Raw genomic sequence first — 21,550 nt, forward strand, 5'->3', positions numbered from 1 at the left:
GTTTTTAATTGGATAGTTTGTTTTTGTGTTGTTGAGTTTTTTAGTTCTTTATAAATTTTGGATATTAATTCCTTATCAGATGAATCAACAAATATGTTCTCCCCTTCAATGGGTTGTCTCTTCATTTTGTTGATAGTTTCCTTTGCTGTACAAAAATTTTTTAGTTTGATGTAGTACTATTTGTTTAACTTTTCTTTTGTTTCCCTTGCATGAGGAGATATATCAGGAGAAATCTTGCTACAAGAAATGTCCTAGATTTTACAGCTTATATTTTATTCTAGACTTTTTATAGTTTTGTGCCTAGTACTTAAGTCTTTGCTCCATTTTGAGTTTATTCTTGTGTATGGTGTAAAAAGGTGCTCTAGTTTCATTTTTTTATTTGTTTAGTTTTCTGAACACCATTTATTGAGTAGACTGTCTTTTCCCCATTGTATGTTCTTGCTTCCTTTGTCAAATATTAATTGACTGTATAGGTCTGGGTTGACTTCTGGGCTTTCTATTATGTGCCATTGATCTATATGTCTATTCTTATGCTTGTATCATGCTGTTTTGCTTAGTATGGCCTTGTAGTATAGTTTGATATCAGGTAGCATGATTCCTCCAACTTTGTCCTTCAATCTCAAGATTTCTCTGGCTATTCAGGGTCTTTTGTGGTTTTATATAAAGTTTTAGAATATTTGTTATAGTTATGTGAAATACACCATTAATATCTTGATAGGAATTGCATTGAATCTATAGATTGCTTTGGGTGATGTGGACATTTTAATGACAATTTTTCCAACCCATGAACACAGTATATACTTTTAATTTTTTTTATCTTCTTCAATTTCTTTCTTCAGTGTCTTATAGTTTTCTGAGAATAGGTTGTTTACATCCTTGGTTAAATTTATTCCTAGGTATTTTATTCTTTTTTGCAGAAATTGTGAATGTTATTTGTTTTTGTGTTTTCCCTTTCTGATAGACCATTACTTGTGTATAAAAATGCAACTGATTTCTGAATGTCTATTTTGTATCCTGCTACTCTATGGAATTCATTAATCAATTCTAGTAGTTTTGGTGGAATCTTTAGTGTTCTCTATATGCAATATTATGTTATCTGCAAATAAAGACAGTTTTACTTCTTCCTTTCCAACTTGGATGCCTTTTATTTCCTCTTCTTGTCTGATTGCTGTGGCTAGGTCTTCCAGTACAATACTGAATAAAAGTGATAATAGTGACATCTTGTCTTATTCCTGACCTTAAGGGAAACACTTGTTGTTTCTGTCTATTCAGTATGATGTTGGCTATGGGTTTGTCAAAAATGGCCATTATTATGTTGAGGTATATTCCCTGAGTTCCCACCTTGGTGAGAGTTTTTAGCATAAATGGGTGCTGGATTTATCGAATTGCTTTTCTGCATTTACTTATAAGATTATAATTTTATTCTTCATTTTGTTTATGTGATATATCATGTTTATTGATTTGTGGATGTTGTTCAAGCCTTGCATCCCCAGAATAAATACCACTTGACTATAATATATGATTTTCTTAATGTATTGCTGGATCCGGTTTGCTAACATTTTGTTAAGGATTTTAGCATCAATGTTCATCAGGGATATTGGCCTAAAATTTTCCTTTTTGTAGTGTCTGTATCTGGCCCTGTAAAATGAGTTTTGGAGTCTTTCTTCTTGTTGAATTTTTTGTGATATTTTGAGAAGGATAGGTGTCAATTCTCCTTTTAATATTTGGTAAAGTTCACTTGTGAAGCCATCCATTAGGGACTTTTGTTTGTTGGGAGTGTTTTGATTACTGCTTTAACTTTACTGTCTGTATTTTGTGTATTCAGATTTTCTGATTCTTTTTTTATTCTGTTTCTAGAAATTTACTCATTTTATCTAGATTGTCCAATTTGTTGGCATATAGTTGTTTAAAATGTTTTCTTACAATGCTTTGTATTTCTTTGGTTTTGGTTGTTACTTCTATTTCGTCTCTGATTTAATTTATTTGGATCCTCTCTCTTTTTCTTGATGAATCTGGTTAGAGGTTTGTCAATCTTGTTTATCTTTTCAAAGAACCAACTCTTGGTTTCATTGATCTTTTGTATTTTTTTTATCTTTATCTTGTTTATTTCTGCTTTGATCTTTATTATTTTCTTCCTTCTAATCACTTTGGGCTTTGTTTGTTGTTCTTTTTCAAGTTCCTTAAATTGTAAAGTCAGATTGTTCATTTGAGATTTTTCTTGTTTCTTGAGGTAGGCCTGTAAATGTTATAAATTTCCCTCTTAGAACCACTTTCTTTGTGTCCATAGATTTTGAGTTGTGGTGTTCTCATTTTTGTTTCCGGTATCCTTTGATTTGTTTCTTTATCTCTTTGTTAACCCAGTTATTGTTTAGTAAAATATCATTTAGCCCTCACATCTTTGTGTGCTTTTCAGTTCTTTTCTTGTGATTGATTTCTAGTTTCACACCATTATGATTAGAAAGATGCTTCATATAATTTTGTCTTCTTTGTCCTAACATGAGGTCTATCCTAGAAAATGTTACATGTACACTTGAAAAGAATGTATATGCAGCTGCTTTGGGGTGAAATGCTCTGAAGCTTTTAAATCTATCTTATCTAATAAGTTGCTTAAGGCCGTCATTTCCTCATTGAGTTTCTGTATGGAAGATCTGATGTCAGTGGGATATTAAAATGCTCTGCTATGACTGTATAGCTATCAATATTTCTCTTTATATTAATCAAGATTGGCCTTACATATTTAGGTGATTCTACATTGGGTGTGTAAATGTTTACAAGGTTTATATCCCATTGTTAGATTGCTCCCTTTATCATTATGTAGTGTCCTTCCTTTATCTGTTATTATATCATTTATTTTAAAATCTGTTTGATCAGATATAAGTATTGCTACTCCAGCTTTTTTCCATTTTAATTTTCATGAAATATCTTTTCACCCCTTTAATGTTAGCAGTCTGACGGGATCTTTCATTCTGAAGTGTGTATCTTATAGACAGCATACACATGTGTCTTGTTCTTATTCATTCCACCACACTATGTCTTTTGATTGGAACATTTAAGCCATTTATGTTTAATGTGATTATTGATAGGTATGTATTTATTTCTGTTTTATCCTTTTAACTATGTTCCTCTGCTTCTCCTCAACCTCTTCTTCCTCCCTTCTCTTCCTACTCCTCTTCTTTCCCCTCTGCCTCCCCCACTGTGTCTCTCTCAAGAGCTGCACAGTTTAGACTTTCCTCATGCATCTCTAGTCTACTCAACCCTGCCTCAGCTGAAGCCCAGGATAAGTGGCTGTGTTTCTATGGACAGATAGAAACCTTGCCACTTTTCATAGCCAACTGCTATGTGGGTGCCTCTTCTTGGCTCTGGTGCTCTAGGCTGGGGAGACTGGCTTAGGATTTAAGCCCCAGCCACTCATGGGAATGAGGCCACCCCTTTGTGCATCCCTGCTCTTCTTACCAGTCTTGATGTGGCTTCTTCTGTGAATCCTTGGTTATAAGACTCTTCTTCATTTAGTCTTGCATTGGTTTTTCAGTATAATTGCTCTTAAATTAGTTATAACTTCCATTTGGTCCTGGGAGGAGGTGAGAGTGTAACAACCACCCATTGCACTGCCATCCTGGATCCTTGCTGGCCTACTTTATATGGCATTTCCATCATCAAAAAATACTCCCTTGTTCACTTTCCTAGTCAGTTACGTATCCATACCCAAAGCAAATACTGATATGCTTTGTCACTCTAGATTAGATTTGTCTTTTCTACAATAGAATTGTATATAAATAAAATTTTGTAGTATATATATTCTTTTGGGTCTGACTTATTTGGCATAGCATAACATTTCTGAACACTGTCAATTTTGCTGTGTAGCATTCTATTGGGGCACATATCCCAATTTGTTGATCCAGTTACTTTTTGATAGATATTTGTGTGTTTCTAGGTTTTGGTTATTATGAATAACACTGCTATAAACTTTATAATATTTTCACAGCCATATATTTTCACATCTTCTGGGTAAATTCTAAGGCATTAAACTGCTGGGACAAGAAAATTGTTTATTTAACTGTATAAGAAACTTCTAGACTACTTTTCATAGTGAGGGCACCCATTTTATATTCCGACTAGAAATGAATGAGTTTGATTGCTCTACATTCTTACTGACACTTTATGTGGTAACTCTTTTAAATTTTAGTCAGTAAGGGTGTGTTGTGGTATCTCATTGTGGTTTTAGTTGGCATTTTCCTGATTAATGATGTTGAGCATCTTTTCAAATAATTTTTTGCCATTCATATATCTTCTTTTGTGAGTCTTTTCCAGATTTTTAAAATTTAGTTTTTTCTTCCCATTACTGAGTTGTAAGAATTCCTTACACATTCTGGTTATATACTTCATCAAATATATTTTTATAAATTTTTAGTACTTTTTGTGTACTGAGAAATCTCTGCATACTTTCAAGATGGTGAAGAATTTCTCTTACATTTTTTCCAGAAATTTTATAATTTTTGCTTTTAAATTTAGGTCTGTGATCCATTTTGAATTAATTTTTGTATATGATGTAAGCAAAGGTCAGGTTTATTTTTTTCTTCAGATTGATATCAGTTTTTACTGAATTTATTGAAAAGATGTTTCAATCTCTTATTGAATTAATTACATTAGTGTCTTTGTCAAAAATTGTATGGGTCATTTCTGAAATCCATTTTGTTCTATGTATCTATATGTTCACCTTTATTCTAATACCAAACTGACTTAACTAGTATTATTTTATAGTAAGTCTTGAAACTAGGTTGTGTAACTTCTCCAACTTTGTTCTTCCCTTTTCAAGATTGTTTTCACTGCTCTAAGTCCTTTGTATTTTTATATGAGGTTATAATCAACTTGTCAATTTAGTCAAGTTCTGCTGAGAATGTAATTGGGATTGTGTTGAATCCCTTGGTGAATTTATAGGGAAATTAAATCTTAACACTTTTGCATCTTCCAATTCATGAACATGATATACCTGTCTTTTAATTTAGACCTTCTTTAATTTCTTGTAGCATTATGCTGTAGTTTTCAGTGTAGAGAGCTTGAACATCTTTTGATATATTTATTCCTGATTCCTTATTTTTGTTGATGCTATTATAAGTGGTATGGTATTTAAAATTGATTGTTACAGATGGCGTTGCTAGTCTTGAGACATGCAACTGATTTCTGTGTATTAACCTTGTATGATGCAGGTTTGCTGAATTAGCTTATTAAATTGAATAATTTATTTTTATAAATTTCCTTAGTGTTATTTATGTACACAATGATGTTATCTGCAAACAGGACAGTTTAATGTCTTTTTCTATTTCTGAGCCTTTTATTTCTGTATCTTGCCCTGTTGCATTGGTTAGAACCTCCAGAGTAGAATGTTGAATATTAATGGAGAGAGCAGATAATTCTTGCTTTTTGTTCTTTATCTTAGAGGAAAGCAGTATTTTATTAAGTATGATATTAGTTGTTAGTTTCTTTGGAGATATATCAGGATAGAAAAAGCTTTTATTTATTCCAAGTTTGCTGTGATCTTTTCCATAAAGAGGCATTGAATTTTGTTACATTTCCCCTCTATAACTGCTGAGGAGATTCTTTTGTATTTTGATAAGGTAATTATCTTAATATTTAATTACTTTAATTGATTTTGTGCATTCCTGAGATAGACTTTATTTTCATGCTGTATGATTTTTTAATATATAGCTAAATTCTATTAATTAATTTTCTGAAGAATTTTAGCATTAATGTTTATGGGAGATTCTGGTCTGTAAATTTTATTTCTTTATAATATTGTTTTCAGATTTTGGTATAAAGATCTACTTTCATTCATAAAATCAGTTGGGATACATCCCTTCCTTCTCTATTTTCTGCATAAGTTTATGTAAAACAAATATTTGCTCAAATTCCCTATTAAAATAACCTGGGCTTAGAGTTTTTGGGGAGAGCACTTTGATAATGAATTCAATTTTCTTTAGTAGATAGAGTTTTGAGATCTTCTAAGTATTTTGTGTTTTCTCTCGTTTATTTATCTTGTTAGGGTTTATCACTTTTACTAATATTTCAAATAATCCACTTTTGTTATATTTTTCCATTGTTTTCTATTTTATCGAGTTTTGCTCTCATCTTTATTATTTCTTTTCTTCTTATTTTGGTCATAATCTGCTCTTTAGATTTATTTTCTAGCTTTTTAATGTAGTATCTTAAAAATGATTATGGTGATCATTAATTTTAAACTTGCTTTTCTAATATAAATATTTAAAGTCGTGTATTTTTCGATATACTGTTTTGGCTGTGTCTCATAGGTCTTGATATTTTTCATTTTCATTAAATTGGAATATTCTCAAATATACGCTGTAAATTCTTATTTAACCTGTGGTAGAGGTGTTATTTAGTTTCTGGACATTTGAACATTTTCTAGATACCTTATTTTTGTTGATTTCTAATTTAATTCTGTTGTGATCAGAATATGTATTAAGGTCCATTTTAGGACTCAGCATATGGCCTATTCTGATGTACATTACTGGATTAGCCTCATATAGTTTCTCTCTGCACATGCACAGTCTAGCTCTTGGCCAAGAACTACAGAGAAACCCCCCCATCTCACCCCCCCTCACCACCACATTTATAGAATTCTGGTTATGCTCTTTGTGCCTCTCTCTCCTTTCTGCTGTTCTGCCCTGGGGATTCCAGCCAATTCACCTACTTTGAACTCTAATCCATTCCTTGTAATCTCTGTAGGACCGCAATACTCAGCTGGGACTCTAGCTCACTAAACTGTCATAGGGTTTTGAGAAATGTCTCTAAACAGAGTCAGGTCACTTCCAGGGCTCACTTTGTGAGCTTCCCTTCTCTTGGGGATCACAGTTTTATTCTGTCTGTTGAATAACATATGAAAATTGTTGCCTTATATAAACTTTTTCTGTTTTATCATTTACCATGGAAGGACTAATTTATTTGTCCCATCATACCTGGAAGCCAAAGTTCATCCATGTTGATAACGGTTTTTTTTACATACCCTTAATATTCACAAGTCAGTCTTGCTGGATATGAAATCCTTGGCTCATATTTTCTGTTCTTGAGTATTTAAATGTTACCTGATTTCTTCTGGCATAACGTGCTGCTCTTGAAAAAGGTCTCATGATAATTTTATTTAATTTTGTTTCCCACATAAATCACTGGCTATTTTTGCTTTGATGCCAAAGATATTTTTAACTCTTAAAGTCCAGGAATTTTATAAGTATATATTCTGGTTTTGTTTATCCTGAAATTTGATATTCTCCAATATGGGATATGTTCTTTCAATAGGAAGCTTCCATATTGTCCCTAATTTCAGGAACTTTTGTTGTAAACTATAGGTTAGTATTTTTTAAATTTTATTTCACTTATTGACTTTAGTGAGAGAGGAAGGAAGAGAGAGAGAGACATTCATCTGTTCCTGTATGTGCCCTGACCAGGAATCAAACCAGCAACCTCTGTGCTGCAGGATGATGCTCTAACCAACTGAGCTATCCAGCCAGGGCAAAGATTTTATTCATTTTAGAGAGAGGGGAGGGGGGCAGGAGCAGGAAACATCAACTCCCACATGTGCCTTGACTAGGCAAACCCAGGGTTTCAAACCAGCGACCTCATCATTCCAGGTTGACACTTTATCCACTGAGCTACCACAGGTCAGGCCCTCTGTTTTCTCTTTTATTAATGTGTATTTTATTTATTTTTAATTGACTTTAATTTATTATGTTTACATAGATTCTAGTGTTGCCCCAAATGTATCCCCCCACCCCTGTATTCCCCTCAACATCTCCCTTGCCCCCTTCCCCCTACCGCCCTCCCCCCTTACCTTCAGGTTTATCCTATCCCGTCATCCCCTTCCCCTCTGTCCTCTTTTCCTCTGGTCCCTTTGATCTCTCCACTGTCTCAATTCCCTTCCTCAGTTCACATTGTTCATTGGATTCCTCAAATAAGTGAGGTCATATGATATATTTTTTTTCTGTCTGGCTTATTTCACTTAACATAATAGTTTTCAGGTCCATCCCTGTTGTCACAAAAGGTAAGATTTCCTTCTTTTTCGTGGCCCCATAGTATTCCATAGTATATATGTACCACTCATACATATATACATTTTTAATCCACTCATACACTGACGGACACTTGGGCTGTTTCCAGATCTTCGCTATTATGGACAATGCTGCCATAACCATGTGGGTGCATTTCTTCTTTTGAAACAGTGCTATGGTGTTCTTGGGGTATATTCCTAAAAGTGGGAGAGCTGGGTCAAAAGGCAGTTCGATTTTTAATTTTTTGAGGAATCTCCATACTGTTTTCCACAGTGGCTGCACCAGTCTGCATTCCCACCAGCAGTGCAGGAGGGTTCCCTTTTCTCCACATCCTCGCCAGCAGTTATTCTGTGTTGTTTTGTTGATGAGCACCATTCTGACTGGTGTGAGGTGATATCTCATGATGGTTTTAATTTGCATTTCTCTAATGATTAGTGATGTTGAGCATTTTTTCGTATGCCTATTGGCCATCTATAGGTCCTCTTTAGAGAAGTGTCTATGCATTTCTTTTGCCCATTTTTTGATTGGACTGTTTATCTTCCTGGTGTTGAGTTTTACAAGTTCTTTATACATTTTGGTTATTAACCCCTTATCAGACGTATTGTCCAATATGTTCCCCCATTATGTAGTTTGTCTTTTTATTCTATTCTTATTGTCCTTAGCTGTGCAAAATTTTTTTAGTTTGACATAGTCCCATTTGTTTATCTTGTCTTTTATTTCACTTGCCTGTGGAGATAAAACAGCAAATATATTGCTGCGAGAGATGTCGAAGAGCTTACTGCCTATATTTTCTTCTAAGATGCTTATGGTTTCATGACTTACATTTAAGTCTTTTATCCATTTTGAGTTTATTTTTGTGAATGGTGTAAGTTGGTGGTCTAGTTTCATTTTTTTGCAGGTAGCTGTCCAATTTTCCCAACACCATTTGTTGAAGAGGCTGTCCTTACTCCAATGTATGCTCTTTCCTCCTTTGTCAAATATCAGTTGTCCATAAAGGTGTGGGTTTATTTCTGGGTTTTTTGTTCTGTTCCATTGATCTATATGCCTGTTCTTATGCCAGTACCAAGCTGTTTTGAGTACAATGGCCTTGTAGTATAACTTGATATCAGGAAGTGTGATACCTCCCATTTTATTAATCCTTTTCAAGATTGCTGAGGCTATTCGTGTTCTTTTTTGGTTCTATATAAATTTTTGGAATATGTGTTCTATATCTTTGAAGTATGTCATTGGTATTTTAATTGGTATTGCATTGAATTTATAAATTGTTTTAGATATAGACATTTTAATGATGTTTATTCTTCCTACCCATGAGCATGGTATATGCTTCCACTTGTTTGTATCTTCCTTGATTTCTTTTATCAATATTTTATAATTTTCAAAGTACAAGTCTTTAACCTTTTTGGTTATATTTACTCCCTGGTACTGTATTATTTTGTTGTTGTATTTGCAATAGTGAAGGGTATTGTTTTCTTAATTTCTCTTTCAAACAGTTAATTGTTGGTGTTTAAAAATGCTTCTGATTCCTGAATATTAATTTTATACCCTGCCACCTTACTAAATTTATTTATCAGGTCCAGTAGTTCTTTGACTGAGACTTTAGGGTTTCATATGTACAGTATCATATCATCAGCAAATAATGATAATTTTATTTTTTCTTTTCCAATTTAGATGCCTTTTATTTCATCTTCTTGTCTGATTGCTGTGGCTAGGACTTCCAGAACTATGTTGAATAAGAGTGGTGAAAGAGGGCACCTCTGCTTTGTTCCTGATCTTAAGGAGATTGCTTTTCATTTTTCTCCATTGATTTTGATGTTGTCTGTGGGTTTGTCATAGATGGCCTTTATCATGTTGAGGTATGTTTTCTGTATTCCTACTTTGCTGAGAGTTTTGATCGTGAGTGGGTGCTGGATTTTATCAAATGCTTTTTCTGCATCTATTGAAATTATCATGTGTTTTTTCTCCTTCCTTTTGTTTATGTGATGAATCACATTGATTGATTTGAAAATATTGTACCAGCCTTGCCTCCCCAGAATAAATCCCACTTGATTATGGTGTATGTTTTGTTTCATATTTGCTGGATCTGGTTGGCTAATATTTTGTTGAGGACTTTAGCATCTAGGTTTATCAGGGTATTGGCCTATAATTTTTGTGTGTGTGTGTTGTCTTTGCCTGGTTTTGGAATCAGAATTATGCTTGCCTCAAAAAGGAGCTTGGAAATCTTCCTTCCTCTTAAATTTTTTGAAATAACTTGAGCAGGATAGGAGTTAGTTCTCCTTTGAATATTTGGTAGAATTCACTTGTGAAGCCATCAGGCCCTGGGCTTTTGTTTGTTAAGAGTCTTTTGATAACTGTTTTGATCTCATTTGTTTTAATCTGTCTGTTTAGGTTTTCTGATTCTTCCAAATTGATTTTTAAAATATTATATCTTTCAAGGAATTTGTCCATTTCATCAAGGTTGTCTAATTTTTTGGCACATAGTTCTTTGTAGTATTTTCTTACGATCCTTTGTATTTCTGTTGTGTCAGTTGTTACCTCTCCACTCTCATTTCTAATTTTATTTATTTGAGTCCTCTCTCTTTATTGCTCTGTGAGTCTGGCTAAAGATCTTGTTTACCTTTTCAAAGAACCAGCTTTTTGTTTCATTGATCCTCTGTATTGTTTATTTAGCTTCTATGTCATTTATTTTTGCTCTGATCTTTATTATTTTTTTTTCTTCTACTTCTTCTGGTCTTTACTTGCTGTTCTTTTTCTAATTCTTTTAGATGCAGGGTCAAGTTGTTTATTTGAGCTTTTTCTAGTTTCTGAAAGTGTGCCTGTAGTGCTATGAACTTCTCTCTCAGCACTGCTTTTGCTGTGTTCCATAAATTTTGAGTTGTTGTATGCTCATTATCATTCATTTTTAGGAATTTTTTTATTTCTTCCTTTATCTCATTGTTAACCCATTCATTATTTAATAACATGCTATTTAGTTTCCAAGTGTTTGAGTATTTTTCAGTTTTTGTGTTGTGGTTGATTTCTAATTTTATGCCATTGTGATCAGAGAAAATGCTTGATATGATTTCCAGCTTCTTAAATTTGTTCAGACTGCTTTTGTGTCCTAACATGTGGTCTATCCTAGAGAATGTACTATGAGCACTTGAAAAGAATGTATATTCTGCTGCTTTAGAGTGAAAGGTTCTAAAGATATCTATTAAATCGAGCTGATCTAGTGTGTCCTTTAAGTCTGCTGTTTCTTTGTTAATTTTCTTTCTTGAGGATATATCTAGTAATGTTAGTGGAGTATTGAAGTCCCCTACTATTATGGTATTGCTGTTGATCTCACTCTTTATATCCATCAAAGTCTGCTTTATATATTTAGGTGCTCCTATATTAGGTGCGTAGATATTTATAATGGTTATACCTTCCTGTTGGGTTGCTCCCTTTATCATTATGTAATGGCCTTCTTTATCTCTTACTATAGTCTTTATTTTAAAGTCCATTTTGTCTGATATAAGTATTGCTACCCCAGCTTTTTTTTGTTTTGTTTTGTATTTTTCTGAAGCTGGAAACGGGGAGAGACAGCCAGACAGACTCCTGCATGCACCGGACCGGGATCCACCCGGCACGCCCACCAGGGGCGACGCTCTGCCCACCAGGGGGCAATGCTCTGCCCCTATGGGGCGTTGCCCTGCCGCAACCAGAGCCACTCTAGCGCCTGGGGCAGAGGTCAAGAAGCCATCCCCAGCGCCCGGGTCATCTCTGCTCCAATGGAGCCCTGGCTGCGGGAGGGGAAGAGAGAGACAGAGAGGAAGGAGGGGGGGTGGAGAAGCAAATGGGCGCCTCTCCTATGTGCCCTGGCCGGGAATCGAACCCAGGTCCCCCGCATGCCAGGCTGACGCTCTACTGCTGAGCCAACCGGCCAGGGTCACCCCAGCTTTTTTTAATCATTTCCATTTGCATGAAATATTTTTTTTCCATCCTTTTACCTTCAGTCTATGTGCATCTTTTGTTTTAAGGTGTGTCTCTTGTAAACACGTTATGTATGGGTCCTATTTTCTTATCCATGCAGCTACCCTATGTCTTTTGATTGGATCATTTAACCATTTACATTTAAGGTTATTATTGAAATGTAGTTGTTTATTGCCATTTTAAATTTAAAGCTGTATTCCTCTTTTGCTATATTCTTTCCCTCCTTTGATCTGTTTACAACAGGCCCCTTAACATTTCTTGCAGCATTGGTTTGGTTTTAGTGAGTTCTTTGTGTTGTTTTTTTTTGTCTGTGAAGTTTTTTATTTCTCCATCAATTTTAAATTATAGTCTTGCTGGATAAAGTAGTATTGGTTGTAGGCTCTTGTTCTGCATTACTTTGAATGTTTCTTGCCATTCCCTTCTGGCCTCAAGTGTTTCTGTTGAGAAGTTGGATGTCATCCTTATGGGGGCTCCTTTTTAGGCGATAGCCTTTTTTTCTCTAGCAGCTTTTAATATTTTCTCTTTATCATTTAGCTTTGATATTTTAATTATGATGTGTCTTGGAGTAGATTTCTCTGGGTTTCTCTTTATTGGAGTTCTCTGTGCTTCCTGAACTTGTGAGACTTTTTTCTGCATTAATTTAGGGAAATTTTCAGCTATGATATAACTGAACAGTCTCTATCCCTTGTTCTTTCTCTTCATCCTCAGGAACCCCTATGATGCAGATGTTATTTCTCTTTATATTGTCACAGAGCTCTCTTAGATTTTCCTCAGACTTTTTGAGGCTCTTTTCTTTTTTCTGCTCTGCTTCCATGCCTTTATTTATCTTGTCCTCTAACTAGCTGATTCAATCCTCAGCTTCATTTATCCTGATTTTAATTTCTTTCATTGTGGTCTTCATTTCTGATATTGTATTTGTCATTTCTGACTGATTCTTTTTATTATTTCAATGTCTTTTTTTATATTTGCTATCTCTTTATTTAGGTGTTCATAATGACCATCTATTTTTGTTCTAAGATCTTTGAACATCCTAAAAATCATTATTTTAAACCCTGCATCTGGTAATATAGTTATATCTGACTCATTCAGGTTTTTTTGGGGGGATTTCTCTTGATTCATTTGGGTTACATTTCTCGCCTTCCCATTTTGTCTGTGTATAAGAAGGTTTTGGCCCTGTAGTACAGTGGGTGTGGCCTCTGTGTTCCCTAGGTGTGGTCTGTCTGCAGGTCTGCCACCCCTTCTGCTGCTGCTGCCTAGGGCATTTGGGTATCAGGCCTTCTGTTTTCTTGTTGTGGTTTTCTTCAGGAACTCATCTGCATTTAGATTTTTTTTTGCCTATTATCAATATTTTTCACTTTTTTCAAATTCTTTTTATTTATTCCTTCCTTTTAAAAAAGTTTTCTCTTTTTTACCTCCTATTTACATTAAGGCATTAATCTCATGTTTCTCTTAATTTATTTTCTTTTTGATATAATTTTTCTTATATTTCTAATTCTTTTCTGATGCAATTTTATTTCTGAATTTTTCTCACTCAGATTTATGTTAACCTTTGTGTATTGCATCATTTTCTTAATGTGCTTAAGTTAAATATATAGCCTGGTTAGTTATATAGGATGTTACAATTTAAAACTATTCTATGATTATGTCCTTCAGGCTTATTTTTTTTTCTCCATAAGAGTATCATTCAGTTTCTTCATCCTCATTTTTTTTCAATAACTTTGCATGGGAGTTAGCCATAATCTTTTTATGTTATTACTTTTTTTCCTTTATTTCTTTTCTCTATTTTTATTTTTTATTAATTTTAAATGGGGTGACATTGGTAAATCAGGGTACATATGTTCAGAGAAAACATCTCCAGGTTATTTTGACATTTGATTATGTTGCATACCCCTCACCCAAAGTCAAAATATCTTCTGTCAACTTCTATCTGGTTTTCTTTGTGCCCCTCCCCTCCCCCACTCCCTCTCCGCCCCTGTAGCCACAACACTATTGTCCATGTCTCTGAGTCTCATTTTTATGTCCCACTTATGTATGGAATCATATAGTTCTTAGTTTTTTCTGATTTACTTATTTCACTCAGTATAATGTTATCAAGGTCCATCCATATTGTTGTAAATGATCTGATGTCATCATTTCTTATGGCTGAGTAGTATTCCATAGTAACTATGTACCAAAGCTTTTTAATCCACTCTTCCACAGATGGACACTTGGGCTGTTTCCAGATCTTCGCTATTTTGAACAATGCTGCCATAAACATTTTATGTTACTAATTTTTATGTGAATTTCATTTCCTTGAACTATTAGAAGAACCATTAAGGTAGTTTTTTAACTTCAAAGAACTCTATCTTCTGTTATTTATTTTTAATGTGCTATTTAAAGATATGGCAAAAATACACGTGAAAGACAGGACTAGTAAACTGACTTGGGGGCTATTTGCATAGAGGTATTAGCTGAAATGCTTTGGATGGATGAACTCTCTAAGGAGCAACTGAGAAAAAGAATAAAGGTCTAAAAGTAGGAATTGCTGAAAATCTACACTCTTTGGCAAAAGGTGGGGAAAAGAAAACCTTTAGAAAGAAGGTATTCCTAGAGTTAAGAGAAATCATATGGTGCCTTGGAAGTTAAGAGGAGACTGGCTGAATAGAGAAGTCTATAAATTTGAAAGGACAGAAAACAGGTTAGTAAAATTAGGGATAAGTAAAATCACCGATTTGGTGATTTGAAGGGGTGAGAGTATCAGATATGAAATACTAATTTGACAAATTTAGGGAAGGAGTTAATGTGAATAGAAGAGTTGAATAAAGGATTTTGTTCCAAAATGATTGAAATCTGATTGTGTTTGGAAGGCAAGAGGAAAAAAATCTGGGAAGACAGGAAAATTGAAGATGCTAAAGAGAGAAGACAAATGAAGGAATAAAACTATACTTTATTTGATATAAAAGTCTGAGTATTCATTTATTTTTGAAAATATTATTTACCAAGTGCCTGAGGTAAAGCCATGGTGTATCATGGTCTTCTCTCATTGATCATAACAAACAGAGCAGATGACAAATGCTTCAAAAAACTGTTCAGATTGGGAAGGGGTTTTTTGTTAGTTAGTGGTCACATATACATGAAGCAAACACAACAGTTAATAAAAGAGTTGGGAGTGAGGAATGCTTTAGATGATGAATGAGATTTTGACCAGCAGCAAATGGAAATGGGGAATGAAGAAAGAGGAGAGCAGCCCCTCTAGCAGGAGAAGCTGACCTGAACAAATTATCAAGGAGGAAGGGATAGGGCATGTCTAGGCAAAGCCAAATGGACCAGTTTGGCTAGAATGTATGACATGTATAAAGAATTTGTGAGAACAAGCCTAGAAGGCGTATTCATATTCTCAAGGGATGAATGGCTGATAGAGGAATCTGTACTTAATTTTGTAGCTAAAGGGATTCTTTAAGTTTTCAAAATAGATTTATGTAATCCGAGCTAGCAGATGACTCTGTGTGGAGGGTGGGTCAGAGAGGAGAGTACAGAGGTAAGGAGCCCTCAGTTATGATACCTTTGGACTTGATTATGACAAAGCTGGTTGTTTTGTTTAAATCTGAACTGATGCCCTTGACTCAGTGTTCTCTTCTCCCTGTGTGTATGTACATATGTCATTTTTATATCTGTTGTTTGAAAAATAGGCTGTTTAGTGAGAAATTGTTTCTCTATATTCCTGGGCCATTTCATAATAAGCAGAGATGCCAGAAATTTCCAGGATAAAGAAGTATTTAATGGTATATAACAAATTAGATTGTAAAAAGGTCAGAAAAATACTTTTTTTGTTGTTGAAAATTAAAGACATATGGACTTTCTATTGTAAATATTTTACGTGCTTAGAATTAGGCTAACTGATGATTTGGGGGACAATTTGAGGTAACATATATGACTTTTTAAGCTCATTACATGCTACATATTTTTAAAAATCTGAATTGGATACCTATAACTGTGTTCTCTCAAGAGACAATAATTTTTTCTGAAGATTTTTATGGTGTCAAGAATATGAATGTATTTTAAGAAAGAATCTAAGGAAAAGAATAGAGCTCAACTTTTTAATTTTTTTCCTCTTCAACACTACAAATTGAAAGGGAATTCAACTTTTTTATTTTTTCCCTCTTCAACACTACAAATTGAGAGGGAATCTGAGAATGATCTGTATTCTCAGATCATTCTCAGATTCCCTTAGAAAGTAGGAATTATAGGAACATATTCTCTGCTTGATCAGCAATTTTAAAGTGGGAGAATTGCACATATTAGGCTTGTTAGCTATAAAGTATTTATCATTGTAATTTTTAGTAGCCACTATAAAAAGAGCAATGTTGTATGTGATGTGGGCATTTTTTTGAAATAGAATTTAGATTCTTCAACCTACATTACATGAAATCATATTTAAGAGTTTAAGAGCTGGAGAGGACTTTAGATAACCTCTAAACCAGTGTTGCTGGGAACACCAGTCCTATAGATAGTCTGTAAATAAGGATTCCTGAGGGAAGTTGCTGCAAACTATGCACCTCACCCTGGGGAAGCACATGCTTAGTAGGATATTGAAGATTCTGAAATTTCCCCAGTGATGAAGCCAGTTTGATTTTTATAATCTAAAGTTTCTTAAATGTATTTAATTAAGCATTGTATATATATGTTTGTGTGGGTATATATATATATGTATGAATATATGTATGTGTGTGTATGTGTGCATGTGCATGCACTTAATAAATATTAACATTCTGTGGAACTTATGCTGCCTAGAATATGCTCTGGGAAATAATTGTTCAATCTCTTCATCCTGGGGGAAACAGACCTAAGAAGACTTATTCCATTTCCTCAGGTCACACAACTCTTGGCCATATTGTGGACCGTGTTTCCCAATTCCCACATTCCCACTTCTTTTTTCAGTGATCTCATTGATCCATTTGTGATGTGCCTTAACAGTGTTGTGATTATTCTTTTCTTTTTTCCCTAGTTTATGTAAACTTCCCTTCTACTGATAATTTTTTCACTCAAATAGACAATCAAAGTCAAGGCTGAGGAACTCCATCTTAATTACAGAGCCTTTGACTTGATTCCATGGTGCTTAGTCTCCATCATCTCCGTTTTGGTTCTTTTCCTGACCTGCGTTCTTTAAACTACCACCTTTATCCTGCCTGTGAACACTGTCATAGTATTGACTACGTCTTTAATTGGTGAAGATAATGATACATGCCTTGTGTATCTCATTTATGAATCACTGTACCCCATGTTTTCTTTATCCACCTGTGCCTGTTTGTCATTTTGTCACTTACATGATTATTCAAACTAAGGGAGAATAGGAGTGAAGTAGGGCAACTTATACTTGGAAGGGTATGTTAGAGTCAACTCAGTAACTATGCCCCTAAGAACCTTTATTTTTGGGAAAGAGGGCAAGATTGTATGTTAAAATGAATGAATGAATGAATGAATGAATGACCTATAAAAATAAGTAATGGGAGAGAGTGAAAAGAGGGGTAAACTGAGGCAGAAACTGTTCTATTCTAAGCTCTACCCCTTATTAAGTATATAAATTTGTTCAAGACACTTAATCTGTTTTACCTTGGTTATCCTTCTTGTTTTATCCTGTAAAACAGGTGGGTTGGACTAAATGCCCTCTCACTTCCCATCTAGCTCTAACTTTCTGTGAGTGTATGATCTGTGAGTATTAAATTGCCATGACTTGATTACTATGGATAATCAAGATTTGGCTGCCCTTGTTCAAACTGACAGTAACTTGATAGAATGATCTAGATAAAGATGGAAAATTAGAATCTCTGTTCATGTTTTCACAGCCTTCCAAGCTATACATTTGATATTTCACTTAATATTATCAAATTCAAATCACCATCTTGTTTATGATAGAGTGTTTAAAGCCCTTTATTTTATAAGATATCATCCTCTTAATTTTTATAGTATTCTGGCTGGGACAGACAGATACAGTTCTTGAAAGAATACTGTTGTACTGGCGAAATCACATAGCAACAAGAAAGCAGAGAGTAAACTGGCCTCCCAGAGAGTTCGTTGCAGACCTTACCCATAATGCCAAATACAATAAAGAACATGAACTGTTTCCATGGGGAAGATGTTGTAGAAAGATACAACCTTATTAGAATGTATACATAGACATAATTCTATTTAAGTTAGTGACATCTTATACTACATAGTCATTTTTCTTTTTGGAAGAACTGCACTGACAAATTAGTCAAGTAATCCTCCCTGGAGATTTCAATAAAAACACAAGCCCTCTGGACCTTGTCGGGGCTCTGAAAATTAGGGAAGCTCATCAAACCAGTTGGCTGTGGGACAGGTTTAGTATAGCAGTTGGATGCTCATTTCTATAATTGAACTCAAGCTCAATTGTGTAACATTCATCAGGAGGTTCTTGGTTTATTCTCTGTCCAAATATTTCTTATCTTTGAACCCCGAGGGTGACTCTCATCGCCTCCTTTTTTTCCCTGTGAGCTTCCTACAGGACTAGCCTGTCTGTTACTGAGCAGGCCTATGGTGAGAGGCTGGCTGGTGCTTAAAGGGAAGCAGAATCATACTGCTTAAAGCTAGCATCTCACTTTAGCCCCCTTACTCCACATCTAGTTCTTCCAGCTTCTCAATGAAAGCAGCTAACTAGGAGAGAGAGTCTAACATGAATAGGCATTTGTTTTCACAGAGAATGCTAAACAGGAATTGCTAGCCCATGCTGTTTTGCATCAGCAGATGCTTTAAGAACGCAGTGAAAACATCTTATAAAGTGAAAACCTATCATTTGTAAAGCTGCAAAGAGAGAGCTTTGTTTGCCCACACAGCATTTTTCAATGGAACCCTAAGGCCATGAGTTTTTCAGGACAAGTTTCAACTCTGCTTAGTGCACATTCATTGTGCTAAAGAGAAAAGGCCTAAAGAAGCAAGCAGGGTTACTATTGTGAATCTTGTAAAGACTGCATCAGTTTTAAGATCTGTCTGTCTGTCTTTGAACTAGAGCCAATTTATAATTACCTGTGATCAAAAAGAGTGTAGAGAAATTAAAATGGAATCCACATAATCTCTTTTTGACTTTGAAAATGCCACCCTCACCTTCACTTGTTTGGTTATTTGCAACAGAGCAGCTTGCAAGTAGCAACATTGTACATCTAAGTTTTTATAGATAGGTTCTAGCCAACAGGAAAAAATAAGTTTAAATAATAAGAATAGGCCTGGATATCTAATTCAAATATCATTAAATAGACTGTATATTGCCAGGGCAATTTTTTTTTAAAAGGAAGAAATTTCACAAAAATTTGGTAATACCCACATTAAAATGTTCTTAATTGACTAACAAGAATACCACATAGATTTGGATTCTTTTTAAATCAACTTCTCCCAGACATTTGGGAATAGAATTTTATATTTGTTCACTATTCTTGTGCATTTCTGCTACCTTTATTTTTTTGAAATTTAAAGAAAAAATTTATTGAAGATCTGAATAATACCTAAAAGATTGGCTTTTCCAGGAAGCTATAACTACACAATGCATGGCGTCTATCATGTTAAAATATGCTTTAGACACAAATATAAAAACCACACACAAGCCACCACTATTCAACAATCTGAGCAAAGATACAATGCCTAAGAAACATGTGAATGACCTGCAAAGTATATGCTCTTTACTTTAATCACCAATTAAAAAAGAAAAAGGAGCACAAATAGATGAGCGTGATCAGTTATATACACTGAATTGAACCTTTGGCACTAGGATTCAGAGCATTTTGTCATTTAGCATTAACACATATTACAAAGGAGATGTAACTAACCCCTTTTACTTTCTCTGTTTAAAGTCAAACAAAGCAAACATCAATTCTGTTATACACTAACATTTTTAAAGTACAAGAGAAGTACTAAGAACAGAAAGATGTTACAGAGATTTAAACATAAATGTAAGTAAGCACCTCACATGGCTTTTTGGTGGTATTCACTGGCGCTAATCAAAGTTGCAGAATTCTTTGCCAGGTATTTTAGGAAATCATGAAGATAATTCAGTAATAAAACAAGGTTCTTCTCATCCAGAGTTGTACAGCCCAACATCATCCTGTTCGTACACAGAATCCCAGTACATGTGGTGCTCCATTCACCTGGGACATGGGTACATCAAGGTGTCCTGTGAGGATTTCAGCATGCTACGGTCTCTCAAATTTGTAGAGTAGCATTACACTGAAGTACTCCTTTACCCCTTCATTACACTGAAATACTCCTTTACCCCTTCATTACACTGAAGTACTCCTTTACCCCTTCCACAACTTCATTAACAGCATACTCCTTATTATCTCTGTTTTCTTGAGATTTCTTGTCATCTGTATAATCCTCCAGGATGGAACCCATGTTCTTCTTGGCAGGAAGATAAAAGGGCCTTTCCTGTCAGGTAATAAGTCCCAGTACCAGCAAGTCATCGTTTTAGTTCTTCAGGAATCTTTACTTTAACTTCAACTCTTTTCCTGAATGTTTTCTCATTTTCAACAGTCTGATCTGCTTTTTCAGTGGTAGGATCTGCTCAAGCTCTTTTCTCGCCAGGAGGCTGCAGTGTCTCACTGGTACTGCTACCATTCATCTCCATTTCCAGGTGTTTTTTGTTCTTTTTTATTTTTACTCCAACTTTTTGTTTTCTGTTGCAGACCAGATGTCTTCTTGACTGGGGCAGCCTCTCTCATCTTCCCCTGTTCATACTGCTCCTGATTGGCTTTCTGAAGTCCTTGCGGTTTCTGCAGATTGGTGTCCCCATATTTGAGTACTCTGCTTTCTGGAACCCATTCATGCCAATTTATATTCCATCCACTGTAATGTATAAAGAATTTCACTTGTTTGTCCTTTATGGCAACCCTTACACACTTTGGTTAATAAAGAATAAGCCCATGAAAGCACAGCACTCACTCATTGTCCTCGAATTTAGGCTTTGAGTCCTGCTTTGGCGCCATTTATAGAGGTTTGCTGCTGCCTCCTCCTCCTCCCAACACACCACTATCACCCCCCAACCCATGACTCACCATTCCACCTAGCTCCACATCAGATGCTGTGGGCAGCCTCTTCTGTCTTTCCTTAACCTTACATCTAGTCTTTCTTGTACAACTGCAGCACTATACAGATCCTAAGGGATTAGATATTGTAAGTTAGTCTTGTGATTTGGAGATAGAATCAATCCAATCAGAGGGCTATAACCCTTCATTTCCCTTCATTATCTGTGAGCTGGCTGGCTCTCAGTCTAGCAGTTTTATGTTGATTGGCTCCATGTGCATGCATTTTGCAATTTCCAGGACCTAAATGCAGTTTTGAATTATATCAGTATAAGAATTTACCTCCATCTCATGCCTGGATGCATTTTCTTGCATGCATGAAGCTGACACAGAACTTCCTTGGTGGAAATCTACAGTGAGACAGCATTAAATGAGATTGATGTTTGGTTTTAGCCCTGAACAATGGCAGTATTTTGGGCAAAGAGGCACTGAAGTTCTAGATGGATATGAAAATAACATGATATTTATAGCCAAACTCTGGTA

The 21,550-nt window shown here is 35.0% G+C and overlaps 1 protein-coding gene and 1 pseudogene across 4 annotated transcripts in view; one reads left to right on the forward strand and one right to left on the reverse strand.

Annotated features, from left to right (window-relative positions):
* The window catches only part of ADAMTSL1 (ADAMTS like 1), a 1,002,857-nt gene that overhangs the window by 174,275 nt on the left and 807,032 nt on the right, over positions 1-21,550 (forward strand). The gene's annotated exons all lie outside the window — the stretch shown is intronic.
* On the reverse strand, positions 19,953-20,807 carry LOC136393854 (mortality factor 4-like protein 2; annotated as a pseudogene).

Source organism: Saccopteryx leptura, chromosome 2 (assembly GCF_036850995.1).
Source record: "Saccopteryx leptura isolate mSacLep1 chromosome 2, mSacLep1_pri_phased_curated, whole genome shotgun sequence".
Lineage (NCBI taxonomy): Eukaryota > Metazoa > Chordata > Mammalia > Chiroptera > Emballonuridae > Saccopteryx > Saccopteryx leptura.